The sequence below is a fragment of the Acromyrmex echinatior genome, chromosome 12 (genome assembly GCF_024713525.1).
Source record: "Acromyrmex echinatior isolate Ae372 chromosome 12, ASM2471352v2, whole genome shotgun sequence".
Taxonomy (NCBI): Eukaryota; Metazoa; Arthropoda; class Insecta; order Hymenoptera; family Formicidae; genus Acromyrmex; species Acromyrmex echinatior.
Genome location: NC_141863.1, coordinates 11,028,222 through 11,055,125, shown reverse-complemented (window position 1 = coordinate 11,055,125; position 26,904 = coordinate 11,028,222). Strand labels below are relative to the sequence as shown.

The 26,904-nt window shown below is 31.5% G+C and overlaps 1 long non-coding RNA gene and 1 pseudogene across 1 annotated transcript in view; one reads left to right on the top strand and one right to left on the bottom strand.

The window, feature by feature from the left end:
• The window catches only part of LOC147907892 (uncharacterized), a 240,102-nt gene extending 220,810 nt beyond the window's left edge, over nt 1-19,292 (top strand). The window contains exon 2 of the long non-coding RNA XR_015546966.1: nt 19,126-19,292. This is a non-coding gene — a long non-coding RNA (uncharacterized LOC147907892). The remainder of the gene's footprint in view (nt 1-19,125) is intronic.
• LOC147907891 (uncharacterized) lies at nt 8,496-23,326 on the bottom strand (annotated as a pseudogene).
• Between the last annotated feature and the right edge of the window lie 3,578 nt (nt 23,327-26,904).

The following is a 26,904-nucleotide window of genomic DNA, read 5'->3' as shown; positions in this document are numbered from 1 at the left end:
ATTTACTAAATAAAATATATGTAAAAGACAGAACAGTATAATTAAAATAATTATCTTCATTTGTATTCATATGTAAATAATATGGTATGTTTCTTGTTTAGGAAGAAATTATTTCAACAAAATTGAAATAACTAATATCATATTTATTTTATTATTTTTCCTCTCAAAAGAAAAAACTTTGACCAGGGCACGTTTTGATTGATATGGACCAGAGTAGGTCGATAATTCAGATCATTTCTATGGTTCAGCGACGCACTTTTCATGACAGCGCCGCTGTCGGAATATTGCGGAACTAAAATACTGCTCAGTTTCATGGCTTCACGTCAATTTCACTCGTAATATACAAACGAAATTTTCGGATGCACCTTTTTCTTAAACTAAAACTCCTACCGCGTTTCTAAAAGCATGGGATTGTTCGTTTAGGTTTTCCGCAATACGCCAGCTACTTTTCATGAACGTGCAAGATCTGAAACTCTTATATGCAACACATATGTGATGTGTTGACTACAGAAGCCGATAACAAAACTGTAAGTCTTTAATTTTTTTTCGTTTTTCGTATTCAAATGTAGCTGGCGATTTGCGTTGTTGTCGATACTTTAATTGTGGAGAAGGATTTTTCAGTCCATAAACACAGTTATGAGAAAGGTGCTTTTAAAATTTAATGATAAAACAGGACACTCCAGCATCCCCTTAATATAAAATCAGCTTTACGTAAATCAGACTTTGTGCGGATAACGCGTAATCCAAATCAAATTTTTCTTCTTCCAGCTTTGCTCTGTTCTCGAATGACTGAATATCAAGTAACTCTCCGCCTCGACGGATTTGCAAGTTTCCTTTGTTTACACGAATGACGCACTGTGGTTGTCGTCTAAATCCTATTTACGCAGTTCTGAACTTCTAACAGGAAGATAGACTTCTTTTGTAGAACTCATTTCTCCGAGTGTTTCTCTGTAAATATTCGCAGTAATTAAATGGCTCCAACAGCAGCGTGACAAAAGCAATAAAAAATAATATGACCTGCATGTCCCAGGCTCTCTGGTGATGTTGTGTCTTTCATGATAATGCGTCCTCTTAAGTGTTATCTCCTTCTCATGGGTGAGACGACGGAAATTCAAAAATGACAGCGTCACTACCGATTACATTCGGTTCTTATATAATAAAAATCAAATATCTATATTGTAAACTAAACTAAATTGTGATAGTTAAATTGATTACAAATAATTAGCGCACACTCGAATGTGCATTTATTCTCTGAAGAACGCAAGATTTCCGCAGAAATACCGCGAATAGTAGTCACGTTACAGCACTTATATTTACAACCAGACTTAATGTATCATTTTCTAAAAACTGTTTTGACAATGATACTGTAAATATTTCTTTTTGTTCTAGGTAAGTGATGTTAATATGGAAACAATGAGAGCGATTTTTTTTTTCAAAGAAATACTCGATATGGAAGAAAATGAAGATTATATAAAGGAATACGTAAGTAAATTTTTACTCTTATGACATTTATCTAATTAGTACAATCGAAAGGTATCACATTATTGTTCTCTCTTATGAGTAACAACATTACATTTATGATAACATCATTATATATAGAGAAGATCGAGACAAGTTAAAATTTTTTATCAGCAATTTTTTTCGAACTAACGTATACACACATTTACATTTAAATTAAAAATGATAAAAATCGGTACTTCAAGAAGAGCAAAATAGATTCGAACATTGTATTGTATCACAAGGTTTGTACCATTCAATTAGCGATCTTATCAAACCAGTTAATGAGACATCGTTGAAAGATCATTTAATTTTTATAATAAATAGAAATGGTTATGTCAGTGCACAGCGTGTCTGTGGCCATTGCGTAAATAACAAGCATACTTCCCTTCTATCTCCAACTTTGGCCCGAATATTCGGATACGAAGAAATATGATATATTGCTAAATGAGATGTCTTGGGTATCACCTAGACCAGCTAAATCAGTTTAATCAGATCGCTATTTACTACAATATTTGTATTAACAGATATATGCGAACCTTACATTACAGATGACATGCAAACACTATTCCGTACCGTACCTTTAAATATAGAATCATTTGTTTAGGGTTCAGTCAAATATAAAAGTTTCTCGATAGTTAAATACGAGGACAAGTCAATAAATTTTAGAAAAACATAGTAAAACACATTTTTTTTTATCGATTCATTTTTATTTCTCAGCATAGTCTCCTTTCAGCTTGATACACTTGATCCAAAGATTCTCCAACTTTTTCAATCCGTCTGAATAATATAATTTATCCAACCCTTCAAAATAAGCCTCTGTTTCGGCGATGAACTCTGATGGTATCTCTTTCCTCCGAATTTCTTCAGGTTTGGAAACAAGAAATAGTCGCAGGAGGCTAAATCTGGCGAATATGCTGGATGGGGAAACAATTCGTAGCGGAATTCGCTGAATTTGGCTATCGGTGCCGGGCACCTGTGAACCCGTGGCATTGTTTTGATGGAAGAACACTTTCTTCTTCGCCAAATAGAGACGTTTTTTCTTTAAAATATTGTTGAATCGGTCCAATAAGGCTGCATAATAATCGCCATTGATCGTTTGCTTCTACGGAAGGTAATCGATATGAATTATACCGCATACATCTCAAAAAACGGTGATCATCACCTTTCCGGCCACGATCTTCGCCTTCTTCGGAGCTGATTCACTCGGTAAAGTCCATTGTTTGACTGTTCCTTCATCTCGGGTGTGAAGTAATGGATCCATATTTCATCCACAGTAATGAATCGACGCAGAAATTCATCTGGATTACGTTGAAACATCTCCAAACATTGTTTTGAAATCGTCACACGGTCGCGCTTATGGTCCACAGTGAGCAAACGCGGCACCTATCTTGCCGATAGCTTTTTCATACCCATTTGTTCGTGCAAAATTGAAATCACTGTGATATGCCTATGGCCGCAACAAGCTCGCGCACTTTCACTCGTCGATTAAAACAATATTGTGGACTTTATCGATGATTTCTGGCGTAGCAGCCTCAATTGGACGTCCCGAACGAGGTCCATCACATGTGGATGTACGACCATGTTTACATTCATTCACCCAATTGTATACAGTCGCAAACGCTGGTGCAGATGTGTTATGAACGTTATCCAACTCGGCTTTGATTTCTTTTGGTTAAACCTTTCATATGTAGATGTTTGATAACGGAACTCGTTTTTTTTCCATTTTGCAAAAAATACAAAGATTGTTTGCTTTAATATACAGAAATGAAACCACGCGATGAATTCCGCTCAAAATTTGACAGTAATCAGCTGGAAGATGCTTGTTAAACAGTAAACTTGTTAAAAAGTAATATGACATGACACTACGAATGCCCTTTGACAGATTTTCTAAGAATTTATTGACTTGCTCTCGTATATATCTCTACTTCATACGTCTTTCCAAACAATTGAAATCGATATAAGAGATGATTTGGGCAGCCTATATCATTTGATTACGATACATTAACTGTAACGCTTTACTTTAAAAAATTAGATTAAATAAATATTAAAAAAATATTAATGACATCTTATGATGAATATTTTAATACAGAGACAGTCGGCATTGAACATGCATACATTGGTATGTCAAATCAACGTGGTCATGGAATTGGTAGTTTTCTCGGAGGTCTTTGTCGTCATATTTTACCTCTTTTATCAATAGGTGCGAAAGCGATCGCTAAGAAGTTGTTCGTTCTGGAATGAACGTAGCCCGCGATGTAATACAAAGAGATATTCCGCGATGTAATTCAAAGAAGCTTTTAATACACGCATGAAAAATTCGGCTGCAAATTTAAAATGGAAAGCCGAAAAAAAGATTAATGTTCTTATGGAAGGATCGTGTTATAAATCCATAAGAGGATCAAATATGGAGGATTTTATTAACACCCGTGATAGCGATCATATCGCGAAAGAACGGAAAAAGAAGAAGAAAAAGAAAAAAAGATGATTCGACCTAAGATAAACACGTTAAAAAATAAAAACAGAAAAAGATATTCTCGAAACAAGCATACTGTTGTTGATGTTTTTCAATAATATACTTGTTGTAAAATAATAACAAGAATGGCATTTTTACACATCCATTCGTGAAATGTCTTAAATCGAAATTGGAATTATTCATTGTTCCACCAACGCAAGCCACAATTGAAAGTTCACAATGTGTATACTATAAATTAATATAATCGTTAACTGATGATTCTTCTACAGAATTTGTAGTACCCGGACAAGGAGAGGAATACATTAATCTACCGCACACAATGTTAAGCATCAGTATTCAAATAAAACCGACGATTAACAAAGAACCTTTAAAAGATGAAGACTCCACTGATTATGTCGAGCCTGTAAAAAATTTTATGCATTCATTATTCAATCAAGTGGATGTATATTTTAATCAAAAACTTATCACCACCAAATAACGCTTACGCTTATAGGGCTTACATAGAGACGTTACTTAATTACGGGCTTGCCGCAAAAAAATTCTCATTTAACCGTATTGTGGTACGAAGATAGGAACGGTTCAATGGAGCGATCTATTCAACGCAAATGATGATCTAGTAAAACAATGTGTATTGATGGCCGATGGCAAGAAAGTTGATTTTATGGGGCATTTACATTGTGATATTTTTAATCAAGAAAGATTTTTGATAAATGGTATAGAAATGCGCTTGCGAATGGTACGATCAAGAGATACGTTCTGTTTTGACCAAACCGAACAAAATTTTGAGGCTGCTCAATTTTGAATTTGCTCATATAATTAATGCTACGCTGCTTATTAGACATTCAAAGATTTTACCTGGAATATTATTAGCACACGCTCTTGCGAAAACCACCGCAAAATATCCTCTTACACGTGTTGAAGTGAAATCTATATCTATACACAGCTGTATATATGGCAAAACGCTCGACAATGTGATACTAGGTCAAATAACGTTTAATCATCGGTTTTGTTGATAATAAAGCATTTAATGGCTTGCTAAATCCTTTTAATTTTCATTCAGAATTAATTTTTTATCTCTGTACGTGGATGGTACACAAATACCTAGTAAATCGACAACCCAATTTTACAAAGGAGAGATTGTACATGAAAATCTATCACACTTTTTTTTCCGAAATAGGAATTCATTTTTTAAACGAGGAAAATTTTATTTTTCGTAAGAATTATCCAAACGGTTATTGTCTTTTTGCATTTGATTTTACACCGGACCTTTCAGCAAACGATAATACACATTGAAATTTAATAAAGCACGATAACGTTAGAATCAAAGTTCATTTCGGAGAAGCGCTAGAAAATACGATAAATTATATTATTTATATCGAATATGACAATATTATGGAAATTGATGCATCAAGATAAATAATTGTGGGTGTATTATTGTGGCTAAGAAAGAGAGAGAGAGGGGAGGGGAAAGGGAGAGAGAGAGAGAGAGAGAGAGAAAGGTGGAGGGACGAATATTCAAATCAAATGAAGTTTGGGTATTATTACTACTATAGAGACAAGCATTATAGTAAACACTACAGAAACAAGCGCTATAGAAACAGACATTATAGGAACAATCATAGGAAAGAACAACTTAATCGTCATACATGTATAACTTTGATCGTCAGTTGACATTACTTCTTGGGCGCATACGCTATTATTACTGACGATTATTCATACATATATATATATATATATATATATATATATATATATATATCTTTCTCACTCTTACAATTGTAAATATGAATATCGTTATTGATATACAAGGATTGAAAGATATGGAGAAAGATTTTTTTCCAAAAGAAGTTGCTGTTATCTCTATAAACAACGACCATTATGCTCATTGGATCACAACCATATTTCTTTACTGAGCCCGTTCAAAATCTCAAAATAATTGGCTTAAGTAAAAATTTCCATGGTATTAAATGTTTTGAAGGAGATACACTATACAAAAACTTATGTTGACATTTGAGAACAATTGCGCAATTTACCAACCGGATATTTACAAGAGGCAAGGATAAATCAGTTTTTCTCTATCGTATTACCAGTAGAAACATTATAAATTTGGAAGAAGAGGAGGAATGTCCACCATTTCATCAATTAACACGGTTAGCGCAAACGTATACTATTAGCAAAACGTATCTCATCCATAGTATAAAAAGCAAGACGAATAATCTGGAATATACATGTTGTTAGCAAAACGCTAGTAATAATAATCAGCTGGGATCAAGGAAAAGCTGTATAGCGATAGTAATGCTTCCAGATCTGTTTCTGCATTTCGTATATTAATCCAATCACCGGCCACTATCATAGGCACAACTGAACGTTACAACATCGCGAATTAACGTTGACTTAACGTACACCGACATGGTCGAATGTAGGAGCGAGAAAAAGGGAACAAAGAATGAAGAACCGGCAGATATAGTCGTAGACATGAGAAGTTCTAGAGAACCGGCAAATTCGGCCGAAGCCTTGACAATGCTATTAAATTCGTTTCCGCTCGGAAGCGCCTCGCTCATTAAAAGGGCGCATTATTCGACCGCGTCCGTCAAGTGCTGTCCCCACGCAGGAATCGCCTCGCGTTATCGAACCGCTAGTCGTACACTCTCGTGATGAGCATGAGCGGCACGTCCTCTCATACATAATTTTAATTAATGTCGGCATTATTGATTGATCGGTTACCATCGCCGCCCGCGAGGACTTATTGTGATATCGTTTGAGTATCCTCGACTGGTAATTTACAGATTGATGGACGGCGCGTCGTCGGGTATTCGCAATCGTTTTCACATCCACTATGCGTACAAGATCCTATAAGGTACAGTTGCAATATATAATTAAGGATACAGTTGCAATACTCTACCAAGTTCCCCATTTCGTCGGTGGGAGCGAATCATTTTGAACTAGTACTAAGTCGCTTATCTTTAAGCTAATTGATTTACGACGCCACTTATAACACTGTTGTAAGGTGTGTAAATAGTTCCGCGACTAAATCTGTCAAAACTGTCACACGCGTTGCCAACGATTAAGTCTTGATTCCTTTAAAGTCAACACTGTTTTCTCAAGTATTGCGATCAATGAGCTGCCTATTAAAAGGTGAGCGAGAGTCAGAGGTGAGAGATCGGCAGAATCATCGGACATGGGAGAAATCAGTCTTGAATTCAAGCAAGATTCTATTTGGATTAATAACGTAGCGAACTCTTCATTTGAGAGCGTATGAGCGTACTACACACTGCAAATGATGCTTCACGGACTTCACTTCCCATATGCCTTCAAAATGTGGGGCTGACGGGAGTATAAAGCGCCAAGTAACGTCAGAAGCCAAATGTGCGGTTAGTTCAGAGTTACGAGATAGAGATTTGAACATAATGCAATTCCCTTTCAGCACTCTGAAAGTTTGTGCAGTTATCGCTAAACATGGAGGAAGGAAGGCTTCTTCGGGCCTTCGAAAAGCAGTCAAAAATCCGTCGCTAGTATAATCGTTAGTTAATTCTAAATGTATGGCCTTAGTAGCATACGAATACAATTATATAAGCTTTGTAGGTTTGTTGATCACGCCTTACAATTGGTAGAAAGTAAAAGGATCCGGCATAATCTATGGCCGGTATGTTGGAACGGATGATATTGACCTGAATGTTGGGCAAATTGCTCATAAGCTGGGAGACTGGTATTGTTTTGTGGCGAGCACAAATAACACATCTATGAATGTGATAATTTAGATTTCTTGTTTTAAAAAGCAAATATTGTTGGCGCAAAACTCTGAGCATTAGTTGTGCCCCGCCACGTTTATGTGCCTACTCAATAATAAGATCGGAAAAGCGATACTGAGGTAATATTAGGTATAGTAAAAAGAAATCCATTATTTTTCCAATAGATAGCTTTAGTAATCTGTATCTCGTCTACGCGTGATACAGATTACTAAAGCCATCTATTGGAAAAATAATGGATTTCTTTTTACTACACCTAATATTATAGGATGCCTCTCGTCATAGGACAATGCGTGACTCAAATGTCCCTCTACGAGCAAAATGATCTTTGAATCTAAAAATGGATACAAATCTTTGAAGGAACTAGATCTAGGCACTTCCTCTGAATTTCGACCTTGAAATGGAGATGCTGCACATACGAGGTGAAAAGTAACCGACCTCAACATGAAAACATGAACTATGTACAAAGTTTTTAGTTAAGTAGTATAAGTGTTATATATCAAATTACTCGCATTGAAAATATCTATAATTTCTCCTTTGACCACTTTGCTAAACAATTCACAGCTAAAAAGTTATAGCCAAAAAACCATAAGAAGAAAAAAAGCAAAAAACGAAAATTTAAGAAAAAAAGTACGACTTGTTGTTGAAGATGCCGCCATCGAAGTCAAACTTTTCGGTATATATTCAAGTGTTATATATCATATTGCTCACATTAAAGGCGGCTATAATTTCTGCCTTGACCATTTTTCTCTACAGGTTAGCATAGACTCGGTAGGCTTATAAGTTGCTGCGGCAGATTTGAAAAAAAGCGCTAACATATTTTTGACTCTAACTTTTTAGCTATGAATTGTTCAGAAAAGTGATCAAAGTATAAATTATAGATATTTTTAATACGAGTAATTTGATATATAACACTTGGTACTTAACTAAAAACTTTGTACATAGTTCATGTTTTCATGTTGAGGTCAGTTACTTTTCACCTTGCCCTCGTATGTGACCCAGAAGTCCCTAGCTCGTTTGATGGTATCACTTAGTTCGAATGATGTACCTAATGGACACGATGATTTCGATTGAGGCGATACCGAAGCTTGTGAAGGAACAATAAGCAATAGATAGCGATCCTCAAAAGCTTAGGCCAACTGGAGAGCCCAACACTTCGCTCGTGTAAATCCCATTTCTTTACGGATCGGATTAATCAGATGGACGGAAACTACACGTCATTCCGTGTATCTATCTGCATGAAGAGAAGTGGGTTGCTCAGGTCAGAGCAGAGAGTGCGAAGACAGCCAAGGCCCGTTTCCACCATAATGAGTGTGACTTTAGGTTGTTGGCACTAATGCCACGGGAAGCGCAGTCAGCTGGATTGTTCTTGGAACTGACGAACAGCCATTTCGGGATAAACTTGTTTGTATCTCCAATACTCTATTGGAAACAGAGTAAATATATAATATATCGACAGAGCAATAAAAGTCAAAAATTATAAAATTAAAAATAAAAATTACATATATTGAAGAATTACTTTAACCTTTATAAATCTTCATATTACAAAAATAGCAAGAATTCACATAACATGTTTCGACTACAAGATTGAACCATCTTCAAATATATGAAAAAAAATTACAAATTTTTCAGAGAATAACTTAAAAACACAATAAACAATTAAAAATGAAAATAGTCAGAAGATTTTGAGGAGCCGAGTAAAAATCTTCCCACAGCATAAAAAATTGTTCACAAACGGTTGAAAGATCGTGTGGAGACCATTTGGATATTCTAATGTAAAAGTTAATTTGTTAAAGTTATTAAAAAAAAATTAAATAATTGAGCAAATTCGCTACTCTGATAAAAAACTCACCGTGAGACCAAAGGTTTGTCGTAATCGTTGGCATATTATAACTCTAATGCACGTTAATTAGTGGTATAAATATTAGGTGTTGGAATTAATTCGTAGCGTTTTACAAGTGATGGGAAGTACTTTCATTAATGTATTTTTTAATGCTCATGTGAAATAAATAACATTCTTTCATTAAAAAACGCTACGAATTAATTCCAACACCTAATATATGTAGTCAGATTTTATAAAGTTGAAATGATAAATATGGTAACTGTCAAGAATTAAAGTCGGTTTTTGAGTTATTAAAATAAAATAAAATAAAAGCAAGATAGCCTGACAATAATCAAGTGTGACTGTTATGACAGTCAGAGAGTAACAACATCTTTCAAAACATTAATTACAAGATGGAAGAGATCTAATCTTATTAATAATTTGAAATACAAACAATTATATTCCATCGATGGGTTCTTTCAAGAGCCTATACACTTCTTAAGATTCAAAAATTAAACTATTCTTATAGAATAATAGTATCATCGATTGATAGTCCCTTATATTTACTAACCTCATTCTTACACAATGTTTTATAAGACACCATTCCCAAAGCAAAAAATTACATAAAAAAGTTTCCAATTAGTGACATTCTTAAGGAAATACAAATCAATAAAGATTACGATTTAGTTTCTTTAGAATCTCTCTCTCTCTCTCTCTCTCTCTCTCTCTCTCTCTCTCTTTCCACAAATATCCCATTGGATATAGCTTTGGACTGTGTGAATAACAATTGAGAATTTAATTCGAAAAAATGCAACTTCAAACAAAAAGAATTCTTAGTTGTTCACTTTGATCTTGACTCAATGTATTTTATGTTTGACAACATATTTAGTATTTAGCAAAACTTTAGAACACCTATAGGCTCTCTGTTGTTACTCATTATTGCTGACTTATAAGGAAACTTTTACAAGTATCCGGAACCGATTTGATTCTTCATGAAATATGTTGTATAATAAAACAAGAAAATCTAAGAGAAACGTATTTTTTATACGTGCGCTAACTCATGTTTAAGAGGTGAAACACTCCTTCGAAAAAAAAAAATGGTATTTTTCTTTCAAGCCAAATGTTGGAGATATAAAAGACAGAAAAAAAAATTTTAAACAAAAGTTGTACAGTTTCAGTACTTTAATAAAGTTATAAGAAAACAAATTTTGTTTAATAAAATATTCCTACTACCCGTAATTTTATTTAATTTTTAATTTTTTTTTATCAAATTAAAGAATATATTTTTACTAATTCAATCATGTGTAATAAAATTACATTACCACATATCATTTTCGAGAATTAATTATTAATGCTTCCGTATATACGCTATTCATGCTCATGTGAGTAAGTAATTGTCGTCGGAATGATAAAATACATAATTCAACGAATAAGAAAATTGACATGATTGGTATTTGTAACATTATAAATTATAAATAATGTTAAGAGTTATAATAAAATAATTTTTATTATTTCTCCTTAAAGTGAGTAAAACTTTTTCATTCATCTCTGTACATTACTTCCTTATAATATTTTAAGATTATTCTCTTACAATTATTTTTACTTGTCGTTTACATAATAATTTCAAAAACGTATATATTACACTTAATAATGAAATAATTTTTAAATATTTATACATAATAAATTTATATTTTGTATCGTTTACTTATTATGGTCATGACAATAATGATACTTAATGAAAAAATGTTTTAAATATAATAATTTCTTGCACTATGAACATTTTACTACAGCTATATTACTGCAACCTTATCACATGTTGTTGAATTTTTGTCAAAAGAGAGATTCTACTGGATTTTCAAATCCTTCTGGTCTTTCATATGTATAACCTTTTAAACCACGAATATTTAAATAAGTTGTGATATCGCGGAAATGACAATTGATTATATATCAGAGATTGTAATTTTATAATATTATTTCGTTCATAATGGAAATTTATATTACTTTCTAATAATAAAGCAGTATGTGAAAATCTTTTAACAAAATTTTTTCAAATTCTAAATCTGTAAACATCTGATGGTTATATTTTCCCTGTAGTGCCTTTCGATATAATCATAGTAATATGTTTTCCTGCAGGCGATAAATCTGAAATAATATTGGGACAATGTCCAGTCCATGAATCGATAAGAAGAACGCTATTAGAACCAAGTTTAGAAAATAAGATTAACACAATGTCATGGCTTATTTCGAGCTTTAATTAAATTAACTTTGAACAACATTATGTTAATTATTGGGAGTACAAATTAGTTCGGTCCGTTTTTTTGTGTTCAAAAATGCATTTATTTCAAAACAAAATGAATGAACAGATTAATTACAGTATTGTCCATCGTTGGCTACTACTTTTTCCCATCTCTCAGGCAATTTTCGAATTCCATCTCGAAAAAATGGCTGGTCTTTGGAGGCGATCCAATTTTGAAGCCAATTTTCGATTTCTACGAAAGAAGTGAACCGGTGACTTGCCAAATCGTGCTGCATCCTTCGGAACAATCAATAATCAGAAGGAGCAATGTCCGGAGAATACGGCGGTAAAACATCCCATTTGAGCGTTTCCAAATATTTTTTTACGACTTTTGCGACATGAGGCCGAGCGTTGTCATGAAGAAAAATAACTTTATCATATCTTTGCTCGTATTCCGGCCGTTTTTCTCGCAATGCACGGCTCAAACGAATCAATTGTAGCTGATACCGATCGCCCGTAATGGAATCGCCAGGTTTTAGCTCATAGTAAACAACATCCTTTTGGTCCCACCAGATACAGAGCATGATCTTCGAACCATGAATGTTCGGTGCTTTGGTGTTGATGTTGAGGTCGATGGCAACGATTGAGCGGGGTTAGCGTAGTATTTTTTCTTCTTGGGGTTGTCGTAGAATATCCACTTCTCATCTCCAGTCACAATCCGATGCAAAAAACTTTTTCTTTGTTATCTTTGAATCAGCTGTTCGCAAGTGAAAAATCGCCTTTCAACGTCTCTCGGTTTCAGTTCATAAGGCATCCAATTTCCTTGTTTTTGAATTATTCCCATGGCTCTCAATCGTGCAGAAACGGCTTGTTGAGTTACTCCCAATGATTCTGCAAGCTCCTCTTGCGTTTGACTCTGATCTTCTTCGAGTAATGCCTCTAATTCTTTGTCTTCGAATTTTTTTGGCTGTCCAGAGCGAGGCTTGTCTTCAACGTTGAAATCTCTATCCTTGAAACGTCGAAACCATTCCCTACATGATTTATCAGTTGGAACAATGTCACCATAAACATCGACAAGCATTCGATGGGCCTCAGCACTTTTCTTCCAATTAAAGCAGAAAATTAGAACTTGCCGCAAATGCTGCTTGGTTAACACAAAATTCGAACACAGTAAAAATCAAGGTTTTTGTATGAAACTCAAAGCTATAAACTGAATATTATTAGCAGATGTCTAAAACGCCAAAATCAGTTGTCACTATGAACGATTCACAACAGCCGGAGCCATCTTTTGGAAAACGGATCGAACTAATTTGTACTCCCATGTGTGTATTATTTCATTTCTATAATCTTCTCAAATATTATTAGGTGTTGGAATTAATTCGTAGCGTTTTTTAATGAAAGAATGTTATTTATTTCACATGAGCATTAAAAAATACATTAATGAAAGTACTTCCCATCACTTGTAAAACGCTACGAATTAATTCCAACACCTAATATAATAATAATATTAAACTGTAAACAGAGACATGAAATTAAAAATGGTTGAAGCAGGAGATATAACATTGATTCGATCACAAACGTGCGATTAGTTCAGTGTAAGTGTATTAGACTATCGTCCTAATCCTAAGGATTGTAGAGTCAAATTTTGCCGGCGATGCGATGCGATGCAATTTTCAATAATTAATTATAGTTAATAAAACAGAGGATATAAATATACGAACAGATAAATATAAATCGAACTGGTAAAATAAAAAGTAATGATAACGGAAAAAATTATTTTTGTTAGTCACATATCAACAAAATGAATGATATATTTTTATATATTTCTGCAAAATCATTCTTTTTGTATAGAAATCTAGCTAGTAAATCCAACTGAATTCCTACAAGTTTTCCTGATCAATATCCTTTTTAAAAGTTGGATATTTCTTAATCGGACTCTAACGAGATATTCTAATCAAATTTAATAATAACTTGGGGAAAACTGATCGGATGCCTACTTAAATTTTAAGATGAAATTACTTTAATTGTAAGAATATTGTGCTTAAAATATTTTCTGCTTAATTTCAGAGGATTCCTCTTGAGGCCATATATAAGAATAAAATCTTATAAAATTTACCGGATTCCGCTAATAAAACAATTATTTTTGTTTAGGGTATTTATACATACTTACATACATACTTACCTTTTTAAAAAAAAAGGTAAAAAAAGCGCTAAGAGTGTGTGCTTTTTGTAAAGAATTATTTGGGCCTGTTTCATCAACGCCAATTACTTAATTGGAACTAACTAATCGTGTTTGGTGTCTAGAAGAATTGCCCATTTTATATAGTTGATCACCGATTCGAGTTAATCAAGTAAAACCGGTTCTTTGTATATAATAAACAATAAAATACAAATGGTACTGTTTCTCATTGTTTACTTAACTCTATGTATTATTCGTAAATGATTTTATATCAACAATTGGCACCAAGTTAAATTTCATGTAATTCGGACATCAAATTGAATAAATAATATTAACTTTAACGATATATATTATTCCTATAAATGATTTGATATCAATTGGCGCCAAGTTAAATCCCATTTCTTTATACCATGCCATAAATAAATAATGAATATTAATCTAATGATATGCATCATTTGTACAAAAGATTTGATATCAACAATTGTGACGCTAAGTTAAATTTTACTATCAAAATAAAAAGTAAAATCCAAGTGATACTATGTTTATTATTGTTTTAATTCAAATGATACTATCTTTTTATATAATATTTTTATATAATAATTTTTATATAATAAAACCAAAGTAAACGTATATCTTATTGAAAGATTTTCCTATTTCAATCCAATTGATTTAAATTCCTCTTAAATGAAATTATTATATCACAATTTATTCCAAGACATTTTCTCTTCCAACTAAAGTAATGGTTATTTAATCACAATTCAATCAAAGACATTTCTTCTTTCAACTAAAGTAGTAGTTATAATCTAATTCTCTTTCAAAACATTATACAAAACATTATCACAAAATTGCATTACCTTGTTACCACAAGAAATTAAAGAATTAATCGTACAAAATAAAAAAATTTAATTTAAATAGAAAAATTTTTCTTCTGAAAACATGTAGCACTGCTAGATCAAGTAAGAAAAATTAAAAAAAAAAATTTTTAATTAGAATGGTAATTAATAAAAATAAATAATAAAAAATAATTATAATTGAAAAGTAATAATAAAAATAATATAATAATAAATTTAATTTGAATTTTAACTGAATAATAATAAAGTTTATTACTTATTTCTCTTTCACAACGCATGTCTCTCACAAATCTAAATTTATTAATAAATAGTAAAACCCAGGTCAATACATTAAGCGAGCTATAATTAGGTATACTAAATAATATTTATTAATCACAAATTATAATTTTCCGATGATAAGTTTCAACGGAACATTTTGATTATACTTCCTCAGCCACAGAAATACATAAATATCCAAATATCTAATTACATTAATATTAGGTGTTGGAATTAATTCGTAGCGTTTTACAAGTGATGGGAAGTACTTTCATTAATGTATTTTTTAATGCTCATGTGAAATAAATAACATTTTTTCATTTAAAAACGCTACGAATTAATTCCAACACCTAATATATTATGAGGATCATTTCACATTCGAGTTACAATAAATAATATAACAAATTTTTAAGAATCATCTCACCTTTATGTTACAAAGGACAGTATATTGCAATCATATCATATATAGTCAAACTAATTTTTAACAGCGAATTAAAGTTGCCATTACTTGAATTGAAATAAGAAGACCTTCAATAAGAATATCCTTAAAAAAAAAATTAAAATTACTATTAATTGAATTGGATACTTAGGTTTTATTCGAGAAGCAATAAAAATAAATGATGTAGTGAAGAGTCATTTTCGAACCAATTCATCGGTTAATAGCGAGAAAGGGCAGTCAGTATAAATAAATGAATAAATTCCAGTCATATTAATGATGTAACTTGATGTCAAATCATATGAAAGATTGTATGTACGTCCTTAATAATATTGGTAGATAAACTAAATAAATTATCGTCAAAATTGAAATTATAAAGACATTAAACATTTTATAATTTAAAAATTATCTTTAACACTTAAAAATATATAGTAAACCGATAATAAATTATAACTTTATGTACGTGTATATTGATATATCTATGAAAATTTCATTAGAACGCGAAACATAAATAACAAACGCTTTAAATTTATAATGTCAATTAACAAAATTAAATAATTATCTTATTTTTCTAAATATTCATATTTTATAATATGATTGATTAATTTTTCTTATTAATATGCTTCTTATTTATGTTATTTTTCTAAATATTATATTTTCTAAGTATTACATTCTTTTTTTGATAAAAATTTAGATTAGGAGAGTAACAACATATGTGAAAGTCAAGGTCATTGGGGGATGCTCCCCTAATCTAAATTTTTATCCTTGTTTTTCTTATTTTTCTTATTTTTCTAAATATTACATTCATATTTTATTATATCGAGATCTAGCAACGCTAGTGTTATTACACGAAAAATTTTTCCATTAAAATTAAATTTTTTTATTTTATGAGGTTAATTCTTTAGTTTTTTGTTTTTTTTTAGTTTTTAGTTTTTAACACTTAAATTGAGCAAGGTAACGCAATTTTTTTATAACGTTTTTTTATAATGTTTTGAAGAAGAATTAAATAATCACTATTTTAGTTGAAAAAGAAAATGTCTTTGAATAAATTGTGATATAATAATTTCATTTAAGAGGAATTTAAACCAATTGAATTGGAATAGGAAAATCTTTCAATAAGATATACATTTACTTTGGTTTTATTATATAAAAATTATTATATAAAAATATTATATAAAAAGATAGTACCATTTGAATTAAATAAATAATAAACATAGTATCACTTGGATTTTACTTTTTATTTTGATAGTAAAATGTAACTTAGCGTCACAATTGTTGATATCAAATCTTTTGTACAAATGATGCATATCATTAGATTAATATTCATTATTTATTTATGGCATGGTATAAAGAAATGGGATTTAACTTGGCGCCAATTGATATCAAATCATTTATAGGAATAATACATATCGTTAAAGTTAATATTATTTATTCAATTTAGTGTCCGAATTACATGAAATTTAACTTGGTGCCAATTGTTGATATCAAATCATTTACGAATAATACATAGAGTTAAGTAAACAATGAGTTAAGTAAACAATGAGTTAAGTAAACAGTATCATTTGTATTTTACTGTTTATATTATACACAAAGAACCGGTTTTACTTGATTAACTTGAATCGGTGATCAACTGTCAACTATATAAATGGGCAATTCTTCTAGACAGCAAACACGATTAGTCAGTGCCACGACCAATTAAGTAATTGGCGTTGGTGAAACATGCCCAAATAATTCTTTACGAAAAGCACACTCTTACGCTTTTTTTTACTTTTTTTTTAAAAAGTAATTTTGTATAAATAACAAAAGACAGTACTATTTGTGTTTTATTTTTTAATTTGATAGAATTTAACTTGATTTGTTAAGATTGTAGCATCTGTGTTTCAATTTTTCATTTATTACAGTAATTTTTTTCGAAAAGAAATTATTTTTGACAGCAAATTAAAGTTGCCATTACTTGGATTGAAATAAGAAGACTTTTAATAAGAATATCCTTGAAAAAAAATTAAAACTACTATTAATTAGATTGGATATTTAGATTTAATTCGAGAAGCACATATTCTTAGCACTTTTTTTTTGCTTTTTTTAAAAAGGTAAATTTATATTGATCATTTTATAGTGATGAACGTTTTTATAAACAATTTACTTTGACTTCAAGAAATAGATTTTTATGTGTTTGTACGAAATTGGAGAAGTCATTTTTTCATTATCATTTCGTAGTTTAGTTAACAATTACCGTATAATTTCGATTCTATCTGATCTCCTTTTGTTGAATATTAAGTTATAAAACAAATAGATGTAATTAGCAATTATCAGCCTGTAATTTCGTTTCTATTTGATTTCCTATTGTTAATTATTAAGTTATAAGCAAATGGAGATCAAGGTCGAATAAACCGCTTTGTCACCATCATCTTCTGACTTAGTTAATAATTAACGAATAAAGTGTATAATATCCGTTCGATCTCCTTTCGTTAAATATTAATTATAAACAAATAGAGATAAATCACTTCTTCATCGTCATTTTCCTAGATTAATTAACAATTATCGGCGTATAATTTCGTTTCCATCCGATCTCCTATTGTTAAATGTTAAGTTATAAATAATGGAGTTTGAGATCGAATAAATCGCTTTGTCATCATCATCTTCTGACTTACAAAGAAAGTATCACAACTGTTTGGAATCGATTTGATTCTCCATGAAATATGTTGTAAAACGGAAATCTAAGAGACACGTATTTTTTTATACGTGCGCTTTTTTATACGTTATAACTCATGTTTAAGGGATGAAACACCCTTTTGAAAAAAAAACGCTATTTTTCTTTCGAGCCAAATATCATTGGGAGTATAAAAGATAGAAAAAAATTTTTTTAATAAAAGTTGTACGAAAAGTTGTTTCAAAAGTACTTTAAAATTATAAAGAAAAAAAAATTTTTTTTATTAATATTCTTAAGACTTCCACGGGTGCTTTCTATATAATCGTTGTGTGTTTCGCGGATTTTCTCTGTGTCTGATATAGTATAGGCTGCTCCTCGCCCTGATGAAGTGGACTGCAAGGCTCACGAAACGTTGGCATTCCAAGAATGGATCTAGACACGGAGAAAACCCGCGAAACACACAACAGTTATAATTTTTTTTATTTTTTTGTTTAATCAAATTCCTCCATCTGTAATTTTCTTAAATTTTTAATCTTTCTTTTTACCAAATTAAAGATTATTTTTTTACAAATTAAATCATGTGTAATAAAATTACAATACGACATATCATTTTCGAGAATTAATTATTAACGCTTCCGTATATACGCTATTCATTCTCATATACGAAAGTAATTGTTATCGGAACAATAAAATACATAAATCAACGAATAAGAAAATTGACATGATTGGTATTTGTAACATTATAAATTATAAATAATGTTAAGAGTTATAATAATTTTTATTATTTCTCCTTAAAGTGAGTAAAACTTTTTTATTCATCTCTGTACATTACTTCCTTATAATATTTTAAGATTATTCTCTTATTTTCAGTTTTACGCTTTAATATTTTATTTATTTGTCATTTACGTAATAATTTCAAAACGTATAGGGGTCTGTCCCAAAAGTATCCGACCTGCATTTATATCTTCGCGCCAAAGTGTTCTAGCGACCTCTACCGGGCAGGCACGTCAACAGTAGGACCTTACGAACTTATCGGTTGGTCGCCGACACTAGTAGGACGTATAGTTCATACGCAGTGTGTATTTGTTTACAGTGTCTTTTTCACGTTCGTCGGATTTTTAAGTAGCTAAAAATGACCGAAAAAGTTGAGCAACGAATTTGCATCAAACCTTGTGCAGCAGTATTTATCAAAACACAGTGTTGTACAGCTTCGCCAGCCTCCGTACAGTCCCGACGTAGCTCCCTGCGACTTTTGGCTATTTCCTCGATTGAAAATGCCGTTTAAAGGACACCGATTCAACGACAAGAAGACTGTTGAAACCAATGCGACGAATGCACTAAAGTCGATTCCAATAACTGACTTTCAAGACTGCTTTGGAAAGTGGAAGCATCGATATGAGCGTGTTGTTCAATCAAATGGGGACTACTTCGAAGGATGCCATCAACCGGATGACGAAGAATAAGCCAAGCGCCGAAAAATGGAGGTAGGTCGGATACTTTTGGGACAGACCTCGTATATTATACTAATTAGTAATGAAACAATTTGTAAATGTTTATACACAATAAATTTATTTTGTATTGTTTAGTCATTATACTCATTACAATAATGATATTCAATAAAAAAATTAACATAAAAAATTAACATGTTTTAAACATAATGACTTCTTGCACCATGAACATTTTACTACAGTTATATTACCTTCGATATCATATTGTTGAACTTTTGTCAAAATTAAATTCTACCGGATTTTCAATTCTTTCTGGTCTTTTGTTTGAATAACTATTATACTTTTAAACCACGAATGTTTAAGTAAGTTGTGATATCGCGGGGATGACAATTGATTATGTATCAGAGATACATAATTTTCAGAGATTGTAATTTTATTATATTAAGTGTAGTAAAAAGAAATCCATTATTTTTCCAATAGATGGCTTTAGTAATCTGTATCTCGTCTACGCGTGATACAGATTACTAAAGCCATCTATTGGAAAAATAATGGATTTCTTTTTATTGCACCTAATATTATTTCGTTTATGTAAATTTATATTACTTTCCAATACTAAAACAGTATTTGAAAGCCTTAGTAAAATTTTTCCAAATTCTAAATCCGTAAACATCTAATGGTTGTATTTTCCCTGTCTTTCGGTATAATCATAATAGTAACATGTTTTCCTGCAGGTGTTAAATCTGAAATAATTTGGGACAATGTCCAGTCCAAATCGAATAGAAGAACGTGAATCGATAAGAAGAACGCTATCAGAACCAATATTTGGAAAATAAGCTTCTTCTAACCACATTTTAAAATAGTCTGTAAGAAATATAAATATTAAATTAATAGCTATTTTATGATTGTTATGATTCTTAAATAAAGTATAAAATATATCACAGAAATAAGACTTATAATTTTATTATATTATTTCGTTTATGCAAATTTATATTTACTTTTTAATAATAAAACAATATCTGAAAATGTAAAAGGAAATTTATTGTAAAAGGAAATTTATTTATTTATTACCTGAAGTCATTTTACCAGATTTCGATGCTTTTACAATAACATTTATTGGTGTAAATAAGGTTTCTTGTACTCTTGGTCGAAATATATTAGGTGTTGGAATTAATTCGTAGCGTTTTTTAATGAAAGAATGTTATTTATTTCACATGAGCATTAAAAAATACATTAATGAAAGTACTTCCCATCACTTGTAAAACGCTACGAATTAATTCCAACACCTAATATCATTAGTTTCTTTCAATATAATAAATAAAGGTGACAGCAAAATTTCCATTACTGGTTGATATTATTGGTTGTACGGTGTATGAGTGTGTTGTTGATGATATAGATTGCACAACACACTCTACTTTCTTTACATTAGACAATGACCTTCTAGAATGAATTTCCAATTGAAAACCACTTTAATCAAAATTAAAAACATTTTCAGATCCGAACTGTACGATAAATGGTTTCACTGTTTTCAGAAAATCATTAGTTGTATTTTGCAACTCAATGGAATTCTATTGTTCTTCTAGTTACAAATTTCGTAATTTTTTTCGAAACAATTCGATGAGATTTCTTAAATCTTGATATCCAATCGTGAGATGCTTTAAATATAGGATTTAAATTTCCTATTTCTTCTTGAGCTTGTAAAGCCCACCTTTGTAAATCAATATCATGAATTATAAATCCTGATTCAACAGCTGCAGTAAATTTATTATGTGTAAATTTGGAAATGTAAGATAATTTTTCTATATGATTTCCACCTGAATGTAATTGTTCTTCTTATCGTCGTAATATTTAATTGACGTTCAGATGAAACTCTTCTAATTTATTTTGCACTGATTTTAGCGGACGATTCCTTTTGTTTTTATTTTTTTCATTAATGTCCCAACTCTGCCAATACTCAACAGCTCGTCTTTTAAAAGAAACTGTCAAAGTCTGCGTCATCATTTGAATATCGAGGATGAGAATATAAATTATCTTCACTCCATGCTTCTTTATCATCTTCAATTATTTCAGAATTATGTAGTTTATAAGATGCTTGATAATAGAGAGACAGATTTCTTCTGTTACTTCCATTATAATAAAAATATTATTCAGCAATAATTTTTGTATATTTCCTTTTAATTCTATTTTTGCTTCAGTTACTGTGTGTTTCTGTTAGATATATTGAACTTATAGATGCTAATAAAAGTCTAACAACATTAAGCGGATTGATAATCATTTCCAAAGATTAAACTTGGCTTTGAATCGTAATATAAAAACAATTTATCAAATTGCACAGATATGATTATGACAAAACTTCTTGTGACAAACTGCACTGACTAAATGTAAAACTGCTACGTGAATATTCTTATACTGTCTATTTATATTTATCTTGAATATACAACTTTATATCATATTTTACGTTATAATTTATTTTGAGTTTACGCTGTATATCTTATAATCGAAATATGCATTGAATTCTTAGAAAATGTCACGTCTGATTTGTGATATGTAATGAGATAAGTTATAACTTTTTAAATGTCACGTATCTTATCAGAATCGTGACATATTTTTGAATTTTATGTCATGATTCTTATACGAGATGCGTGACATACTTTTCAAAAATATGTCACGTGACTTTAAAAAAAAATGAATGAAATCATGACATATTTTATTTCATTACATATCACAAATTCTTCAGACGTGACATTTTCGAATAATTCAATATAATTTTAAACGCAAAAATTTTTTTTAAATTTATTTTTTAAAGATTCAATCTTTACAATAATTTTATAATAATAATATAATGAATTTGGAATAAAATTGTTTTTATTTTTTATTCGAGTAAGAAATTAAATGTTAAAGAATTAATGACAGGATTAATGTGTGTGTGTGTGTGTGTGTGTGTGTGTAATAATCAGATTGAAAATAAGATCGTTTATGTAGAAACATATTATACTTTAAATACGAAGCGCCAGTACGGTCTGAATGTTAAGATGTTGAACTATTATATGTATTCATTTAAATGAATTAATTTCAGAAGTTATAATTGCGTGCCGATATGGTTGTCGGACTTTTAACGCAATCAATCTAAAATATTAATAACCTCTCCAAATTTCCCAAATTTAATCTTAAAAAACTGTAATAATCTTATTGCGAAAAATATTGCCTCGGTCGCGAGTCGAACTCGGATCTCTTGCATTCCGTGCGGAACATTAACATTCAGACCATAGTGGACGCTTCGTATTTAAATTATATATATTAGGGGGTTGCATTAAAAGTTACTGTTTTTTCTTTGTATTTGAGCACTTATTTCAATAACAAAATATATGAATACCTCAATCAAAGTATTTTCTCTCGGAAGCTATGACTTTTTGCCACTTTTCAGGCAGAAGTTGAATTCTACGACGAAAGAATGGTCTGTCTTTTGAATCAATCCATTCAGCAACTCAATTTTCGACTTCGCTATAATTATAGAAGTGTGTATCTTCCAGAGCATGTTGCATCGATCGGAACAGATGATAATCGCTTGGTGCTAAGTCCGGAGAATACGCTGGGTGCGGGAGAACCTCCCATTCGAGATCTATCAGTGTTTGTTTCACGGCTATAGCAACATGCGGCCGAGCGTTATCATGGAGTAAAATCACCTTTCGACGATTTGATGCAATTGATGGTCGTTTTTGCATCAAATTATCATTCAAACGTTTCAATTGTTGTCGATAACGCTCGGCGGTGATTGTTTCGTTCGGTTTAAGCAGCTCATAATACACGACATCCTCCATATCCCATCCATAGAGCATTGCTTTGTTTGTCGTGAACGTCACAATCACCACTTTTGAATCGTCGAAACCAGTTTCTACATACTGTTTCCGATGGAGCAGATTCATCATAAATTTCTGCAAGCAATCGATGAGTTTCAGCTGCACTTTTTTTCAAATCAAAATAGTGTAGAAGTACACATCGGAAAAACAACTTATCATTATTCCATTTTAATTCAGTTATAGAAAAGCACATATGTAACCAAGGATGACGTCTGTTGACTGAATTTTAGTAGGAAATGTTCAAAATGATATAAATAGCAGATGTCTCTGACCATAGCATACGCAGCTACTGTCATCTAAACGTGAACAGTAACTTTTAATGCAAACCCCTAATATATATATATATATATATATATATATATATATATATATATATTTAGGTGTATCAAAAAGTTCCGTCCATTTAGCGACGAGTAGCTATAGCTAGAACTGTCGATAACTTTAATGTTTAAACCAAGCTTAATTTTTCAGTTTTACTGTCTATCAATAAAATTCAATATATAAAAGTATACGTTTGCATCAATAACATTGCTTTTTACCGCATCGAAAATGTCTACATTTGAGTCAAATAAGCGTCATTTTCGCGAAGTGTTAATCTTTTGCTTCAAATGGAAGAAAACTGCAGCTGAACTTCATCGAATGCTTGTAGAAGTTTATAGTGATAGTGCTCCTTCCGATAGAACATGCAGAGAATGGTTACGACGCTTTAAAAGTGGTGATTTTGATGAGGAGGACAAAGAGTGTTCTGAACGGCCAAAAGCATTTGAAGACGAAGAATTGTAGATATTGGTGGATGAAGACCAATGTCAAACGCAAAAACAACTTGCAGAAATGTTAAATTGTGTTCAATTTATTTCCGATCGTTTGAAAGATCTACATAGGAAGATCTACTTAGGAAAGATCTACAAGGAAGGAAAATAGGTCCCATATGAACTGAAGCCAAGAGACATTGAAAAACGAAAAACAACCTGCGAAATTCTGCTTGCTAGGCAACAAAGAAAGGGATTTTTGCACCGAATTGTGACTGGTGATGAAAAGTGGATCTACTTCGATAACCCCAAATGCCGAAAAACCATTTGCGATCCAGACCAACCATCGACATCGACGCCAAAACGGAATATTTATGGAAAGAAGACAATGCTCTGTATTTGGTGGGATCAACAGGGTGTAGTGTACCATGAGCTGTTGAAACCTGGTCAAACAGTCACAGGGGATCTCTACCGAGAACAAATTATCCATTTGAGCCGAGCATTGCAAGAAAAACGACCAGAATGATATGAAACGAGACAGCATAAAGTGATCTTGCTTCACGACAACGCTCGACCTCGCGTCACAAAACTCGTTAAGGAAATGTTAGAAGCACTTCGCTGGGAAGTGCTACCCCGGCTTACCCCGTGCTATGCGGCTTATTTACCAGACTGTGCCCCTTCCGACTATCACTTGTTTTGATCAATGGCACACGCACTTGCAGAAGAACACTTCAATTCTTATGAAGATGTCGAAAAATAGGTCTCTGAGTGGATAGCCTCTAAAGATGAGTCATTCTTTCGCCGCGGAATTCGCTTACTGCCCGAAAGATAGGAAAAAGTCATCGCTAACGATGGATAATATTTTGATTGATGTATGTTTTCATTTTGTTTCTTAAATATAATCATATTTTTTGCATAAAAACGAACGGAACTTTCTGACACCTAATACAGGGTTGGCCATATTCGACGGAAAGACCTTGAACCCTATTAAATGATTTTTAAAATGAACAGCAAAAAATGTGTTTTTTTCCCATGATTGAAAAAAAAACATCTTTCCGTCGAATATGGCCAACCCTGTATATATATATATATATTTATATATATATAGATATCTTACAAATAAATCTAAATACACACACACATATGTAAAAAATTATACAAATTTTACTTAAGACATCTTTTCTTATATCTTATTATTCGGACAATTATTTTCGCATATGAGCATGGATAATGTATATAGGAAGCGTTAATAATTAATTCTCGAAAATGATATGTCGTATTGTAATTTTATTACACATGGTTGAATTTGTAAAAAAATAATCTTTAATTTGGTAAAAAAATTAAAAATTTAAGAAAATTACGAGTGCTGGAGGTATTTTGTCAAACAAAAAAAATAAAAAAAAATTTTTTGTCTTTATAACTATAGTATTCTTGAAATCATATAACTTTTATTTAAAAAATTTTTTTCTATCTTTTATACTCCCGACGATATTTGATTCGAAAGGAAAATACCGTTTTTTTTTTAAAAGGGTGTTTCATCCCTTAAACATGAGTTAGCGCACGTATAAAAACATATGTGTCTCTTAGATTTTTGTGTTTTACAAGATATTTCATGGAGAATCAAATCGGTTCCGTAGAGTTGAATAGGAAAATAGGAGGAAAATAGGAATAAATCATTTTTTCATTATTATTTCTTAGCTTGGTTAACAAATACTAATGTGTAATTTTATTTCCGTTTTATCTCCTTTTGTTAAATATTGAATTATAAATAAATGGAGATCGTTACGGAATAAATTGCTTTGTCATTTTTATTTCCTAACTTAATTAGCAAGTATCAGTGTATAATTTCATTTTCGTTCAATCTCTTTTTGTTAAATATTAATTATAAAAGGTATACAAATAAAACTTCCGTTTTCGGTAGACCAGGCGAGAATTGTATACTTTGTGAGAGCGAGTGAAATTGAGCAGTTAGATTGTAGTGAAGGAGACAGAGGACGTGTGTGAATAAGAGCAGAAGGGAAGTGACGGGTAGAGTAGTGGAGTGGGTGTGGGGCGGAAGGATGTATGACAGATAAAGGAGAAGTAAGAGACTAGTATTAGGTTGGTGCATATGAAATGTCGGATTTTCTTTACATATGAACATGTGTCTCCCTGTTTTCGTTATGCTTTTGTTTTTGGCATAACCTCGTTTATAGTCGTATTGTCCATTGCCAGAGTCACATTTCAACAAAGAAGATTTTCTCAAAAGTATTCCATTTTGTTATTTGTTTTGAATTTCGTAAGGATATGAATTCAACCGATATTCATGTAATTTTTTTATATGAGTATAAACTTGGTAATAATGCTGCACGCAATATAAACCAGGCATTTGGGGAGAATTATTAACGATCGAAAAGTGCAGCGTTGGTTTGAAAAATTTCGGTCTGATGATTTTTCCCTACAAAATGAATTGCGTGGAAGACCCAAAACGTCTGTGAAAAATGATGCTCTGAAAGCATTGGTGGAAACGAATCTAATTGTATCTACAAGGGAACTTGCTACCAGAATGAAAGTTGACCATATAACGATATTGCGACACCTTTCTGAAATTGGCAAGGTGAAAAAAATGGATAAATGGGTACGCACGAACTAACCGAGCGAAATAAGCTGGATCGATTGAACGTATGTTCATCATTACTAAATCATTACCGATTTCATCGAGAGCT